This window comes from Phoenix dactylifera, chromosome 8 (genome assembly GCF_051530095.1).
Source record: "Phoenix dactylifera cultivar Ajwa chromosome 8, Ajwa_hap1_PhDact_Kaust_v1.1, whole genome shotgun sequence".
NCBI lineage: Eukaryota > Viridiplantae > Streptophyta > Magnoliopsida > Arecales > Arecaceae > Phoenix > Phoenix dactylifera.
This window is the reverse complement of record NC_143197.1, coordinates 5787357-5801917: the sequence shown is the minus strand read 5'-3', so window position 1 is coordinate 5801917 and position 14561 is coordinate 5787357.

The following is a 14561-nucleotide window of genomic DNA, read 5'->3' as shown; positions in this document are numbered from 1 at the left end:
TGACATATATCGACCAAGAAGTCAATGCCACCCTTGGATTTGGAGAAGTGGTCTTAAATCCCATTTCTTAGGGTCTTAAATCTATAGTTCTACAAAATGGAAATGAGCTAAGCTAGACAAAGCTTCTCTTTTTTTCCTACTCCTGTGGTCGCCATGTTAGATATGCCGTTAGAAACAATGTCACAAGCTATTGGCCTTTCCAACGTAAAGGGTGCTCAATAAAAGATCATATCTTACATTAAAAGTTAGAGATAAGCCATATTTTGACTGTAGTGAGCCCAAAAGATGATCATATGGCTTTCATATGGAAGCATGGAGCCATTTCGAAGCTGATGCAATTGTTGTCTATGTTCAGATTACTTTAGTCTTTTCCATCTTTAGATGCATTCTTTTCTTAAGTGTTGATTGGGAAGCATTGAGTGCTTCCTCCATGTCTTTCAAGTTCACACTATGTAGTGCATCCAAGACATCCTTGAGCCCATAACCGCAATGCTTTAGAGTAAAGTTCCTCCAACCAAGGTGCATCCACTGATGCTCGTCTCTTCTATAAAAGTATTAAAAGGCTCAGTCTCCATCAAATGCAACTTGGGCCGATCCTACTGTTTGTTGCCCTTAAACTATATCCGTTATTTAGACTTATTTCTCTTACCCACACCCCCCGGCTCTCACTTGAAAAAGTGGGAATAGCACCGCCGTAACATAGTGTTCTGCAGAAGCTTCAGATGCTGTTCTTAGATATTAATATGCAATTCTCCAAAGTAGCATGAACGAGATGGCTTGTGATGCAGCACTGCATGAATTTCTTTTCTTTCGGTCGATGTAAAGATCGGAAGCCTGCTGCATGTTCGTCGAGAAACTGATAACAAAATATTTAGGGTTTGCCTAATTATGGACCGCCCGGCGAGCGATTTCGATGATATTATCATTTTCTCGAAATGTAGAAACGAACTAAACAGATGTCATCATGATCTATCTTATGTAGAAACGGAGAATCCTGAAGTAAAACTTTCCTGAAGAATTCTGTAGCAGTGCATCAAACTAAAATCCTTGATTAGAATAAGAGAACCAAAATACATATATTAAGAATTAATGAACTTCTAAAGCAGCTTGTTTTCATGCCCGCTGATCAAAGCACATTAGAATTCTTGACAATTGTATTGAGATATCATTAAAATATTAGCAGCTTGTCCCACTGCTAATAAAAATTTAAATGTTCGACCATGAATACGCCACAATGCTAAAAACAATAACATTAACTTTGTGGTTCTGGTCATCCCGTCAGCTATAATATCTTTGTCACACTGCGTTTATAAAAGTTTCCCATCGTCAGCCTCTTCTAAAATATGGAACAAGAGGGGAGAATTAATGGGCCGACATGAAGAGATAGGCGCCAGTCACAGGGAATCTTCTTATCACTTTCCTGACAGAAGCTCACACTAGAAACCAGCCGCTAGAAGATTAAATGAACCCCTCAATAGCTTTCATGGCAGGTTCCAAGGCTTTTGTGGCCATGCCCGGAGCACTCTTACCTCACCCCAACTTTACTCCAACGTTCACAGGGCCTCCAACGCCATTGTTCTCAAGTTTTCCCTAGCTCTAAGTGCCTTTTGGCACTTAGCCACTGCTGTCCCCATCCACTCCGCCCACCAACCTCCCCAGCATAAGGCCTTTGGAGCTCTCAAAAGCCCCCCCATCCTTGTGGGGCAACGTGAAAAAGTAACCACACTTCAATACTTCATACATGATCAAATGCTCCACAATTATCAAACACTTGCCGAGTTTAACCGCATCCTACACTTTAAATGCGAGATCAATAATTTACTACAGAAATCTACAAAGAATGCAAGTGTTTTATCTTCGTGTCAAGTTCAAAAATGTTCTCTTCCACTTGGAATGCCAAGGGGTCCGCTCTCTTAATCGTAAATAAATGGCTTTGAATGTTGGAGAAAATTGAAGTTTGCTATAAGGTAGGGTTTTTTTTTTGGGAGGGTGATGGAGGAATCGAATTGTTTCTTCTAATTTCATTAAAATTTACTGTGAAAAGTTACAAGTCAATCGACATCTTAGTGGCCAAAATTTCAATTCAACAGATAATCTATTTCAGCAAAAGAGGACCAAGAAGATTCAGCTATACTTTGTGGCTATCACTGTTTTTTTTCCGATAAACACAAACTTCCCCATCATATGAAGATATGGAGAGCTTTGTGGAGGATTGTATTGATGGATGAAGCTTTCCGAATGAAAACCCCCGAATTTCTTTCCAAGCACGTTTTAGAAAAAAATCTTCAATCCTTTTTCTTTATTGGAAAGCACACGACAAGTCAGCAACATATGTGGAAGCACCGAGCTGATTATAGATAATGAGAAGATGCATTAGTTTGTTTGTCCTGCATTCATCCTTATCCCGAACAGCTGTGGAGTTAGTTAATTCTGCATTCATTCTTATCCTATGATTGATGTATATATAGAATCCTTGCAATCGATATAAACAACAGAGAAATATAGATCCAAATATTCTGCTTCGTTTGATATGATATCAGAGCAGAGATTCTGAGTTCGAACTATATATGAAGAAGAGTGTAAGAAAATATAAAATATATAAATAAATCTATCTCATCATATCAGCTTTTGGGACAAGTGATGATTTTAACATTCTTCTACATAAAATACAAAGATCTCGAATATCGTTTTGCTACAAGGATAGGTTCTCTTAGTTGGCATGATCTTTCCTCCCAACTTTAGGAGAAATTTTTGCCATGCAATTGCCAGTCTCTCGCTTACCATATACTCAAAAGAGTCTTGTGACTCTGTTGTCATCAGAATTGTGCACAGATACCTTGTCTTTAGCCCTTCTCATCGAAGTGCATCATTGGACAAAGCATGACAACCCTGATACATAAGTTTGCTACGTGCCGGTCGCCAACAAAAACAAAAATGGTGATGCCTGAACCAGATATGGACGGGAGGGCCGACATTCTAGTGGGTTCATGTGATTGCTTCCCATGTGAAACTGTGATTAGCCTGTTGAATTGTTGATGCCGAGGACTAGCTTTTCCTCGGCCTTTCAAAAATGGAGCAAGCAATGAATGAGTGTGTCTTTTGTCTTGGAAGCAGGTGTTTAGTTTATCTTCAAGAGGGGCGGTGCAGGTGAGGATATGATGAGGTCTACAGTTTTCCTATCTTTTCAGAGCAGTTCTCCCACCATCTTAATGAGATATTAGGTATTGTTGCCGTTGTTTTTGTTTTTGTTTGTTTTTTTTTTTTGATAGACTGTCCTTACCTGATTTGCCCGGCGGAATCGCCATCTGGTTCACTGGTACTAAGGTGGCGCTAGAATGACGTACTCACACGTGGGATAACCCACTGGTTGGAGAGAGTATGAGTAAAGGATGGCTATCCCGTCTACTAGCGTCGAACATTCTCTAGTAGAAGGGAGGCCCAAAAACAAAAACATGAGCATGCCAAGCGGAGAGGAATTGAGTTAAGAGGTGAGGGAAAGCTAACAGGTGGATACGCTTGAAACATGAAGCAAAGCAAAATTTATCTTTACCCTAAGGATATGTTTGGCTACGAAGAGTCAGACTTTAAAATGGAAATAAGAATGAGTGGTTTCAATTCTCATTCTCATTCAAAGAGGAATGGAAAATTCTCCAATCCTCTAAAATCCAGTTCTCTAATCGACACCACATTGCATTTCAGATCTTATCAACACTGGCCCACGCCTTGGAATTGCATAGCAGTAACCATCTCTGCACCTTAGCACACTATTTTTCAATACATGAAAGACAAGATAGCCTCAATGAATCATCAACTTGGTAAAACTATGCTACTTTATGACAATAGGCATCCGTATTACCAAGCAAAATGTACCACATTATATTGCTGCAAATATATCACTCTTGTATTTGTACGCATGCAAATTTCTTTATAAACAAGGAGCGCGTCATAAGTAATGAATATAGAATTCCACATACATCATCTTATTAGCACTGCATTATCACCTAACAAGCTACATAACATGTACTTGCAACCATCAGTAATGACAAGCAAGCACCAAGTCTGAGGGTTAAGACTGTTGATGCACCATCATTATACCACACAAAAGCCTAAAATGAAAGAAAATGTTGTCACCAGAAGCACCCAAGAAAAACAAGAAAGTGCTTTGATTTTTTTTTTTTTTTTTGCTGAAACGGATGTATCACATATAGTGATTACGAACACACCTAAAGAAATAAAAAAATAACAAGTTTCGGAATGCACCGAGTAGTCTCCTCCTCTCTAGCCACAGGGTCTTCTCAGAGTGGTTAACCACATAGAAGGCTATCCAATCTGCTGTCCTGTTGACCTCTCGATATACATGCTTGATCTGCAAAATCATCCTACCCCTCACCATTTCCCGAATATCCCTAAGGAGTAGATGGTAATCACCCACCCTTCCCACACTCTATCGGATCCATTCAATGACAGTAGCCGAGTCATCCTCAAGCACCAAGATAGTATTGGCCTGCAACACGCGCGACGCATGCCTTAGGCCGGTCTCCAATATCCCTAAGAAGGTGCTCTTCATTCAACAAAATGTTCCATGCGTTAAATAAACTTCAATAGCTACTGCTTACTGGTTTGAACAATCCAAACGTTAAAAAATTCAAAATTGATGACGCGTACGAGTGAGCAGAGAAAATTAGAGCCCCGGGGAGGCCATACACAAGCGAACAAAATCGAAATCTCTCCGGTTGTTGAGTGCCGGGCCCCATTCTTCCTGCTAATATAATTAGTAATGGGGTCACAGCGTGCGAGTCCTTTTCATCAGCCTGTAGTCTCCGCTCCGGTCGCCAATCAAACAACCTTTCAGTACTTCTGACCCCCTTGTTGTTTAAAGTATTTCTAACTCAAAACCTTTCAATTTTATTCCACAGCCGAAGGCTTAGGCCAAAGCAAAGATGGCTACGCATGGACCGACCAGAAGCAGGGGAGCCAATGGGATTGTGCCACAACAAGGGTGTGCTTTGTATTGGCCTCTTCCTATCCTTTGTTCCTTTCCCAAAAGTTGGAATCTAATTCCCTTGGCTGATATTCCCCACTATGGAACATTGCATGCATTGTTGAATTGCTTGCCTTATTTTTTACTCTAGTCCGATCATCCTAGATGGGCTGGTTTGAATTGAATTAATAGGAATATACAATTCTTTGGCATGACCTTCAATCTTGTAGTTTACCTTGGACCCACCAAATGAAACATTAAATTTGGATCAAAAACCGATCAAATTCGAAACCAAACTCTTTATAAATGAATAGGCGTAGGCTCGAAAGCTTCTTTATTTGAACTTGCTCCGGCCTGACCCAAATTTGATCTGATACGGCTTGTTATCATCCCTAACATTGTGCTTTGTACTTGTCATCTTGTTTTTTAGAGTGAGAATCTCACTTTGCTCTCAAGCTTTTTAGTGATGCAATGCTGCCTATATTCTATTATCTAAATTCTTCTAATTTGGATAGTCATTGGCTTATATCTACTTTAATTGAGTAAGACATTATAGTGTCATCAAATAAATCTTAGGTTCTGTTTGCGACTAGAGCTTTTAGAGCTTTTGGAGGTAGAGTTACTGGGAAGTTGAGTTTTTACAAAAAGCCATTTGTCGTTTGGTAACTACTACATTTCTAAATTGTTTAGAAACTTTAACATGCGTTTGGTAACCAAATCGAGAAAATATTTTTGATATGATAAGATGACAATAAAAAACATACATAGTATTGTACAACAGAGTATAATATAGTGCAATATTATATAATATTATAATATAATGTAATATTATAGAGTGCAATATTATAATATAATATGATATAATAATATATTTATAGTATAATAATATAATAATATATGATGTGATATAATATGAGATAATATAATATATTTATAATATAATAATGGTATGATACAATATAATAATATAAAATAGCTATTGTTCGTGGATATTTTGGTTATTATGAAAAAATTTATTAAAGTTAAAACAACTTCCTCATATATACCAGAAAATATTTTTGGGAAGAAGCTCTAAAATGGAGTTTCTTCTAACTAGATCTTTTTCAGCTTTCTAGAGAAGTAGAAAGCACTTGTAAAATTTTTTTTACTAAATATTGCTATACCATCCAAAAGTATTTTTGGAGGGCTAGAATATATTTTCTAGCTCTTCAAAAGCTTTACCAAATGGGGGCTTAATAATCTTCAAAGAAGCTAATTTTCTAGTAGATTGGCCGGCAAGTGGATATTTTGACTATGATATCTCCTCAAATGCCGTTTTGCACCCGAAGTCGGCTCTTTTACTATAAATTGATCGTATAAGATTTTGTTATTTGTAGTCTCGTTGAGGTCATTTTTAAATGGGTTCTTTGTCCTTTTTACCAAAAAAATCTTAATATATTTATTATGTTAGTTCTTATTTCACTCATATATTTTATAGGTCCTCTGGTATTCTCTAATTCTCTTAGCTTGCCCAGGTGATAAACTTTCCAAATTTTTTGCTAAAACATCTCTTACAATATATATATATATATATATATATATATATATATATAACTTCTTCATTATATTGGGTAGGTTAGTGCATCAACACACTGCATATTTTTACTATGTGTCAATGCATAAGCCAACTATAGCTTTCGAGATTCATTTTAGTAGCTTCTTAAGGATCGTAAAGTTCATATGTACTATATTAGCATTTAATGAAACACTTCCTATGTATACACATAATGTCTTGTGCGTCTAATCATTATGGATCAACTCGATGGTTAAAACAAACTATTGCAAAACAAAGAATTATATTTAATTTTTTCTTGATTTTGGTGATTATTTAGATGTTATAACAACCTATAAGGGTTTACAATAATGATATGATTTTTCTTTTGGGGAAAAAAAGCATGATACAATATCATTAAGATATCTTATAAATAGTATTATTAAGATACATCCTTCTTGGGAGGGGAGGGGCTTGACCCCCTCTTTTTTCTCAAAAAAAGAGAAAAGAAAAAACATTGCAAACCTTTACTTCCCCACTTTTTCCTTCCTTTGATAGTTATAATTATAATATAATATTTATCAACTTTCAACTTATAGAAATGCTTAAAACAAAAGCACTTTGGAAGAAAAGGAAGAAAGAGAGCAGAGAGAATGCTTGAAGGTGATGATTAAATGAATAATAAAAAGATTGAGAAAATCACAAAAAAATTGTTTATGAAATAATTCTTGAGAAATAACTACATTAAAAGACCATGATACAATATCATTATGATATCTTATAAATAGTATTTTTAAGATACATCATTTTATCCTGCTCGCATCGAAGTGGGGGGAGGGGGGTTAAACCCCTCCTTTTTCAAAAAAAGAAGAAGAAAAAATATTGCAAAGATTTGCATCCCCAGTTCTTTCTTCTTTTGATAGTTATAGTTATAATACAATATTTTTCTAATGTCAACATATAGAAATACCTGAAAAACATAAGAAATTTTGAACAAGAGTAGGTAAGAGAGCAAAGAGAATGCTTGAGGGTGACAATTAAAAGAATAATAAAAAGAATGGGAAAAATTACTAAAAACTATTTATGAAATTATTCTTGAGCATAAACACATTAAAAAGAATTTTGAAGGAAACCTTGGTGAATCGATCCTTATCTCTCTTGATCTTGCTTCTTCCTTCCTTTCCTTTTTTTTCTTCCATATTATCTTTTCTTTCTCTTTCTTGAGAGGAATGCCTCTTCCTTTATCTTTGAACTAATTTTTATTACTCTTTAATTCTCAAAAAAAAAATATTTGGACACATCTAAGTAATCAAAAGCCTCCATACAGAATAGTCAATTAACCAATACGCATATGGTACTTTTCAATCTTGTACAGCATTTAGATTTTCTTTCACCATGATTTTCAAAATTGTCAAATCACTTAGTGACGAAGGACGGTCTAGTAAACAATCTAGGTACACTTTTGTTAGACACTAATATAAAAATTTTAAAAATTTTATTTTATTTAAAAATAAGAGAATTTTATTTTTTATGGACTCTAGGACTAAAATTTTATGAGGACTCTAGTCTTTTATTTACTCTTATTTGAGTTTTGGATTGTCTATATGTAAAAACCTATCATTGTATTAATTGAGAATAAACTTTGCATTATTGAGATTTGAGAATACATGATATTGAGTTGCTCTCTCCCTCTGCCTTCTTCTCTTTCTTCTTTCTCCTTTTCTCTCTCTCATTTTGTCTTTCTCCTCTTTCTTCTTTTGTCTTGCATCATTTATCATAACATGATACCAAATGCTTCGTTGTTAAATGTTGTTACATTAATATTTCTATGTGTTTGGGGGTGCTAACTGTCTCAATTAGGTAAAGTTGCTAGGTGTTGATATTACTGATCTGCTTTCAAATTTTACCCTGGGCTTCCTCCTATCCTAAATTTTGAAAAAAAAGTATGTTCATATGCATGCGTTTTCTTGAACTTATCAATCATCTTTGGTTTTCCAAAGGGCTTTAGCTTATGCATATGTCCAATGCAATTTTAAAAAGAAAAAAACTAGCTACAATGATTTCTAGGGCAACATGTCATGCCTATGACTATCTTAAGAAATACAATATGTGGTAAATGGTATCATCATATTGTGTATTGTATATTGCCTTAGCAAACTTCCATTGTATATTGCCATAACAGTTATAAATGAAAGGGGGGCAACTAAATGAAAGCTCTATCAATAATAGTGGGGCAACTAAATGAAAGCTCTAGCTAATTTGGTTTTTTGGAATGGATTAAACAATTATAAATGTCTTTGTTTGCAATGATATAAATTAATGAGTAATGATGAGTTTGTTTGGAAGCAATGTGTCAGCCATAGTTCAAACCACAATTTAATATATCTACAGTAATTAATATCGGTGCCCTAGGTCATCTCATATCACTTTCATTTGACCATGCTTCCATTGAATTGTTATTAGCATAGGAAGACAATTTATTATTTACTTAATTGTGGACGATTTTTACTTAATATTAGATCCCATCTCTTCTACGTATAGGTGCAAATGAACCTAGCAGCTTACGAGCTATTCGAGCTTGACTTGACTCAAGTAGTACCGAGCTCAAGTAGCTTGAATAGTTTGTCAAAGTCGAGCTCGAGTAGCAAAATACTCGGCTCAAAGGCTCGTAAACTTAGTCAAATATATTTATTTTTAATAATATTATATTATATATATATATATATTTAATTTAACATTTTAAAATATAATTGATGCAGCACTGGTCACAGGAGAGGCTGCTGTAGTGGCTGAACAGGGCACGAGTTGATGATGATTCAATCACGAAGAAGGCTACTGTTGCGGCAGAGCAAGGGGACAGAGGAAGAAGGGAGGAGGAAGAGAGAGAAGAAGAGGGAGAAAGAGAGACAAGAGGAAGAGACGTGGGGAGAAACTTTAATCCTTCATTAAAATCCTAATCATGAAGATAGTCCCCTCTATATAGGGTCCAAATAAATCCAATTAACATAAAACCCCCTTACATAGAAATAATTCCAAATAAGCTAAAAAATAACACAAATAAACCTCACACTAATAAAATGCAAACAAGCCCAAAAATAAAAATAAAATAAAATGCAAATAAGATGGCGGACTAGACGGACAGATAATCAGCTCCGATGTCCTCATCAATAATATTGTTATATTTTGTTTTAACTATATTTTTAAATTATGATTAAGACTTGAATTTCAGTCTGAAAGTATGACTCGATTGATATTTGATTCGAGTTGTGTCGATCGCGGATATTGCATTATTTTTTTTTTTTTGCTTGTCTCAGCTTAGCCGGATTGCACCGGAATAGTTTCAAACCATGGGACAGTTATTACGGTATCTTTCACTTGCTCCGGAACCAGAGTGCGAGAAGCGTATTGGAGTTTTGGAGGTATTCTTTTATCTTTTTTAATCTTAGCATGCGAATAACTAAGCTGCCCTTTTTGTCAACACATAAATTGATATCAATCAAACAAGGATCAGTTTCTTTTATCACAAAGCATGCGTATAGACTTTTCTATAAGACGAATAATCCTTTAGAGTGATTGCCTAGGAAGTCAATACATAATATCAATAATATACTAGGTACCCAGAAAAAAATGGTTTTCTTACATGGAAAGTCCATTGAGAGCATATTTATACTGTTAGTGGTGGGAATTAAAGCACCACCCTTGAAGACTAAAATCAAAAGTATTTGCTGCCCTTTTTATAGAGCTTGCTAATTGCTTTGCTAGTGATTTACAGTTGGCAATGAAAGAGAAATTACATGGAAACTAGTGATGTGGGTTTTTCTACATATTTCTTAGTGGGAACCCCACGCAACCACATGGCTCGTCCAAAATTCCACAAATGCAGGAACAAGAGCAAGGATTTTAATTGGCTTGGTCTGAAACCATGACATATGATGGCATTATTAGCTAAAGTTGGTTGGCTCGAATTTAATTTATTGCTGGAAGAAAGGGAAGATGTAAAGGACGCGTACCCCATATTGCACTCTACTTTGTTGGGCAATTTGATGCCATAAGAATTATGTTGATAGCCATTGTCAAGACTCCGTTCACCAATTCCCATCGCATCATCTTTTTGAACAAGAGATGCCTGTCGGCACAGCGTACATCGATATATATGCATACATACATACATATACACACACGTACGCGCATGCATGCAGGTGCATGCATGCATATATATATTTATGGTGAAATCACGTAATGGCCACAAACATAATAATCTATGCCTTTAGGTCTAGTCCATGGCCCTTCAATGAATTTTACCACTCCACCTTTATTTTTCCACGCCTCTAAAGAATTTGGTGGTGCAGCCAAAAGCGAAGACATACGGGGACTTGCAAGTCATTTTTACAGATCATTTGGCAAGCAAACTTTTAAGTTTTTTTATTTTTTTTTGTAATCTAGCGAAAATACATTTATGGGAATTAGAGAATAATATGTCTAAAAAATCAGAAGAAATATCTATCAGAGTAGTCCACAATATAACTTCCATGTAATAGACCACATCAGCATTACTATTAGCTTCTTTATAGATATATATCATCTTATAAGTAGAGAGTAACAACCATTCTCCAGCAACCTATATCAATGGATGGGAACTCGTCTTAGTTGTTGATGAATGTGATAGCCCCCTAACCATTGTCCGAGAGTTCTCCTTGAGAATAATGTGAGTAGTCTTCAAATGTTCCGTCGCATATGTCAATCCTTCCCATGCAATGTGCAACTCAACCATTGGTACTATTGTCTCAAAAAATCTGACACCGCCTGCTTCTATCAGGACACTGCTAGTATTTTTGATAACAAAGCTAGCCCTACTAAAATCATCTATTTAACTTTATACATGTGTCAAGAGCAAAAGCTCTATCTTCTCCAATAGGAATTTAACTTTATATGTGTTTATACTTGCTAATCCGAAAAGATTGGATTCAGAAGGCCACATACATGCAAGGTGAAAATTCTTGGCAACATGCCCTAGAAGACCGTCAAGTTTGCAAATTTTTTCTTGCTTTATATTGCATCATTTTCCACTGACACCCTTGTGGCCGATGTCCAAAATATAGGCATATTTATGATCTAATCAAGAAGAAGGAAGATTTTTCTTAACCTACTCAACTCGAATCTCTTAGGAAAAAAAATTAGAAGAAGATGGAAGAATTGCGAAAATAGAGCCTAAGTCCTTTTTTTTCTTTTATTGATGACAAAAAATAAGGTACACAATGGCGACATATGTTTTTGTACAATTCAGGTTGGATTTTTATTTCGAATTCTAATACGACTACCTTTCCTAAAATAGGCATCACTAACAGAAATAAACTTGAAGCCTAAATTTATTAGGAGGTAGTCTCGACTTTTACATCAATTTTGTCTTCTGTCGCTATGTATGATTCTTCTTGGATAGAAAGTTACGTCCAATCAAAGTCTTATCCGAAAAGAAAACTTTCAGTTTGGCCGGTACGTTTTAGACCTCAAATAATAAAATTTGGGCTCTATTGTTAAAGACATTGCCCCCCGAAGGGTGTAGCATTATGTCGTGGATCTCAAAAAACTGTCCAATTTTTTTAAAAAATGATCATCTCAATCAGACGTCGCATGACCAAGCTATGACCTCCGAAGGTTTGGTCTGCGACTCGACTTTCTAATATGACAGATCTCGCTCTTAGATCATGTTCAGCTCTTGTAGTAACCAAAATGATCAACAGTGATTCTGGGATCATTTTTGACCAATCCATTAAAATGGCATTCCTTTGCTTCACGCTAGCAATTCTAGGTCTGCAAGGATACCGTTGACATGTTGCATCCCAAATGGTTGGGTGCAATAATACCAAGTTAATTAAGTTCTCCAGACAATGACTGATAGCCATTTTACCTTCCAGAGTTGAAGAGTCATGATCGTTGAGTGCTATTTGTGTGGTACACATCCAACCAATTTTAAATTTTTTTATTTATTTTTAATTTATTAAAAAAGAAAGCTCATCTGAACTATAATAATTCAAGTCCAAGCTCTTGGATTCTTGCTTTGATAGCTAAAAGAGATATCCCCACTAGAATAAACCCGGGTTTATTGTCTTTGATCTACTCTGTTCATATCATAGTATTCATCGGGCCAGCTGTTTTTCCCACTAGGTTCCATGCTGTGGATATCAAGCCGCCCTGTATAAATATAAACATAAATAAATATATTTAAATATTTCTTCTTATTCATTTTATTCTAGATTATGATCCGGCGGATCTGTCGGAATAAAATAAAGACCGGGCCAAGGAAGGGTTCTTGGGTTAGCAATTAATATATCATATGTAAAGGAGCTAGCTTGACCACGTCCGAATACAGTGTTGACAGATTACAGGGACGCTCTGAAAATGCTAGAGTTGAATTTAGAGAACTTAGATTAACAGTGGCACAGAAAGTAGTTGTGCAGCGAAAATTTGGGGATTAAGTAGTTGTTGTTTTAATATGCAATGATAAATAGTAATGGCCAGAGTCTGCTGTGTCGTTGCCGGGCACCGTATCAGTTGTCCGACGGCACCGTACTGGTTGCTCGACGATACGAGTCAGTACGGACCTGCATCGTACCATACCGAACCTGTACTGATACAAAAGACCGTGGAAGAGAGAAAAAGAGAGAGAGCGAGCGGGAGAGGGAGGAGAGGAAGAAGAAGGGTGGCCGGCGGAGGCCGGTGCCGGTGCGAGTGATGGATTTTTTTTGGCCGTGGCCTTCGCTACCTGCACCAGCGTCGGCCTCCCTCCCTCTCCCTCTCTCTCTCCTCCCATCTCATGCTTACTCTCTCTTTCCTTCTCCTTCTCCTTCTCCTCGGACGATATTTCAATTTCTTTGCCGAAACCGTTCCGATAAACTGTCGGTACGGGATAGTTCCGCTAACCTTAGTTATGGCTCATTGGCTCAGTATTATTCCTTTCCTATGTAGAAATTTGATTACCTTATTTTAATCACTACGAAATGGTAGGTTTTTGGGTGGAGTTAGCTAATGCAGTAGATCATATACAAGCTTTCCTATTTGGGTGAACACATTCATACTGATTTCATGTCTTCATAGATAAGGGTCAGGGAAAAACATAAATAACATATATGTATATTAAATGTTTAATAAAAGTTGACATTAAAATATTTAATCCCTAACAATGTGAGTGGAGAATTGATGCTGGCAATTCATTTTGTTTTTTTTTTCCTTTTGAGATTTGTCCTTGCAACAACAATATAAAACTTACTGAATGAATAGTAACCAAATCTAGTGGTCCACTTAATTAAATCAAATCTAAGAATATTAACCATTACTTGCAATGAATATTTGGATACAAGTAACAAGTGCCACTAATTTATTATTTGATAGAATAATGCCGCCCAATGTGGATATAGATGGCTTTTTGTTTTTTTTCTTAGGGTGAAAGTTGATGCCGAGCGAGCTACTTTGGAATATAATCAAGCTAATACTTTTGCAAAAGGAAAGGGAAAAAAATTTATATTCCCAATTGCAGGGCCTAATCAATCGTTTCAGTGAATTGGTGGAATATCTCATTATCAAACGTTAACATGTAGCTATTAATTTTGACTTCTAATGTTTCTCGCTTAATATTTTTTTTATAATTTTTAACAATATCTTATCAATAATTAAATAATTTAGACTAATTAACCAACTTCTAATGGTATTTGTAAATGGCTCCTCCAATGGGAGCTGTAATCATGGTGACGAGGTGCCCACCAAGCCGCCCAAGGGCTCTTAGCCCCATCGTCCTATTGGACACCACAAGTCCCTTTCGAACTGCCACATGGCTCTCTAAGAGCCACGAATCCCTCTTACCTTTGAAGCAAAGAAACACCAATCCTCGCAAGATTATCTCATTATTAAACCCCCTCAAACTCACAATATAATTAGTTTAATCCCCTCTCGACGTCATCCCCGGTGCGCCGCACGTGCCTTGTAATACCCACCTTTCGACGAGGGCATTTTCGTCCACCTGGGGTATAAATAAGGGCGGTAGAGCTCTTGCTCGCT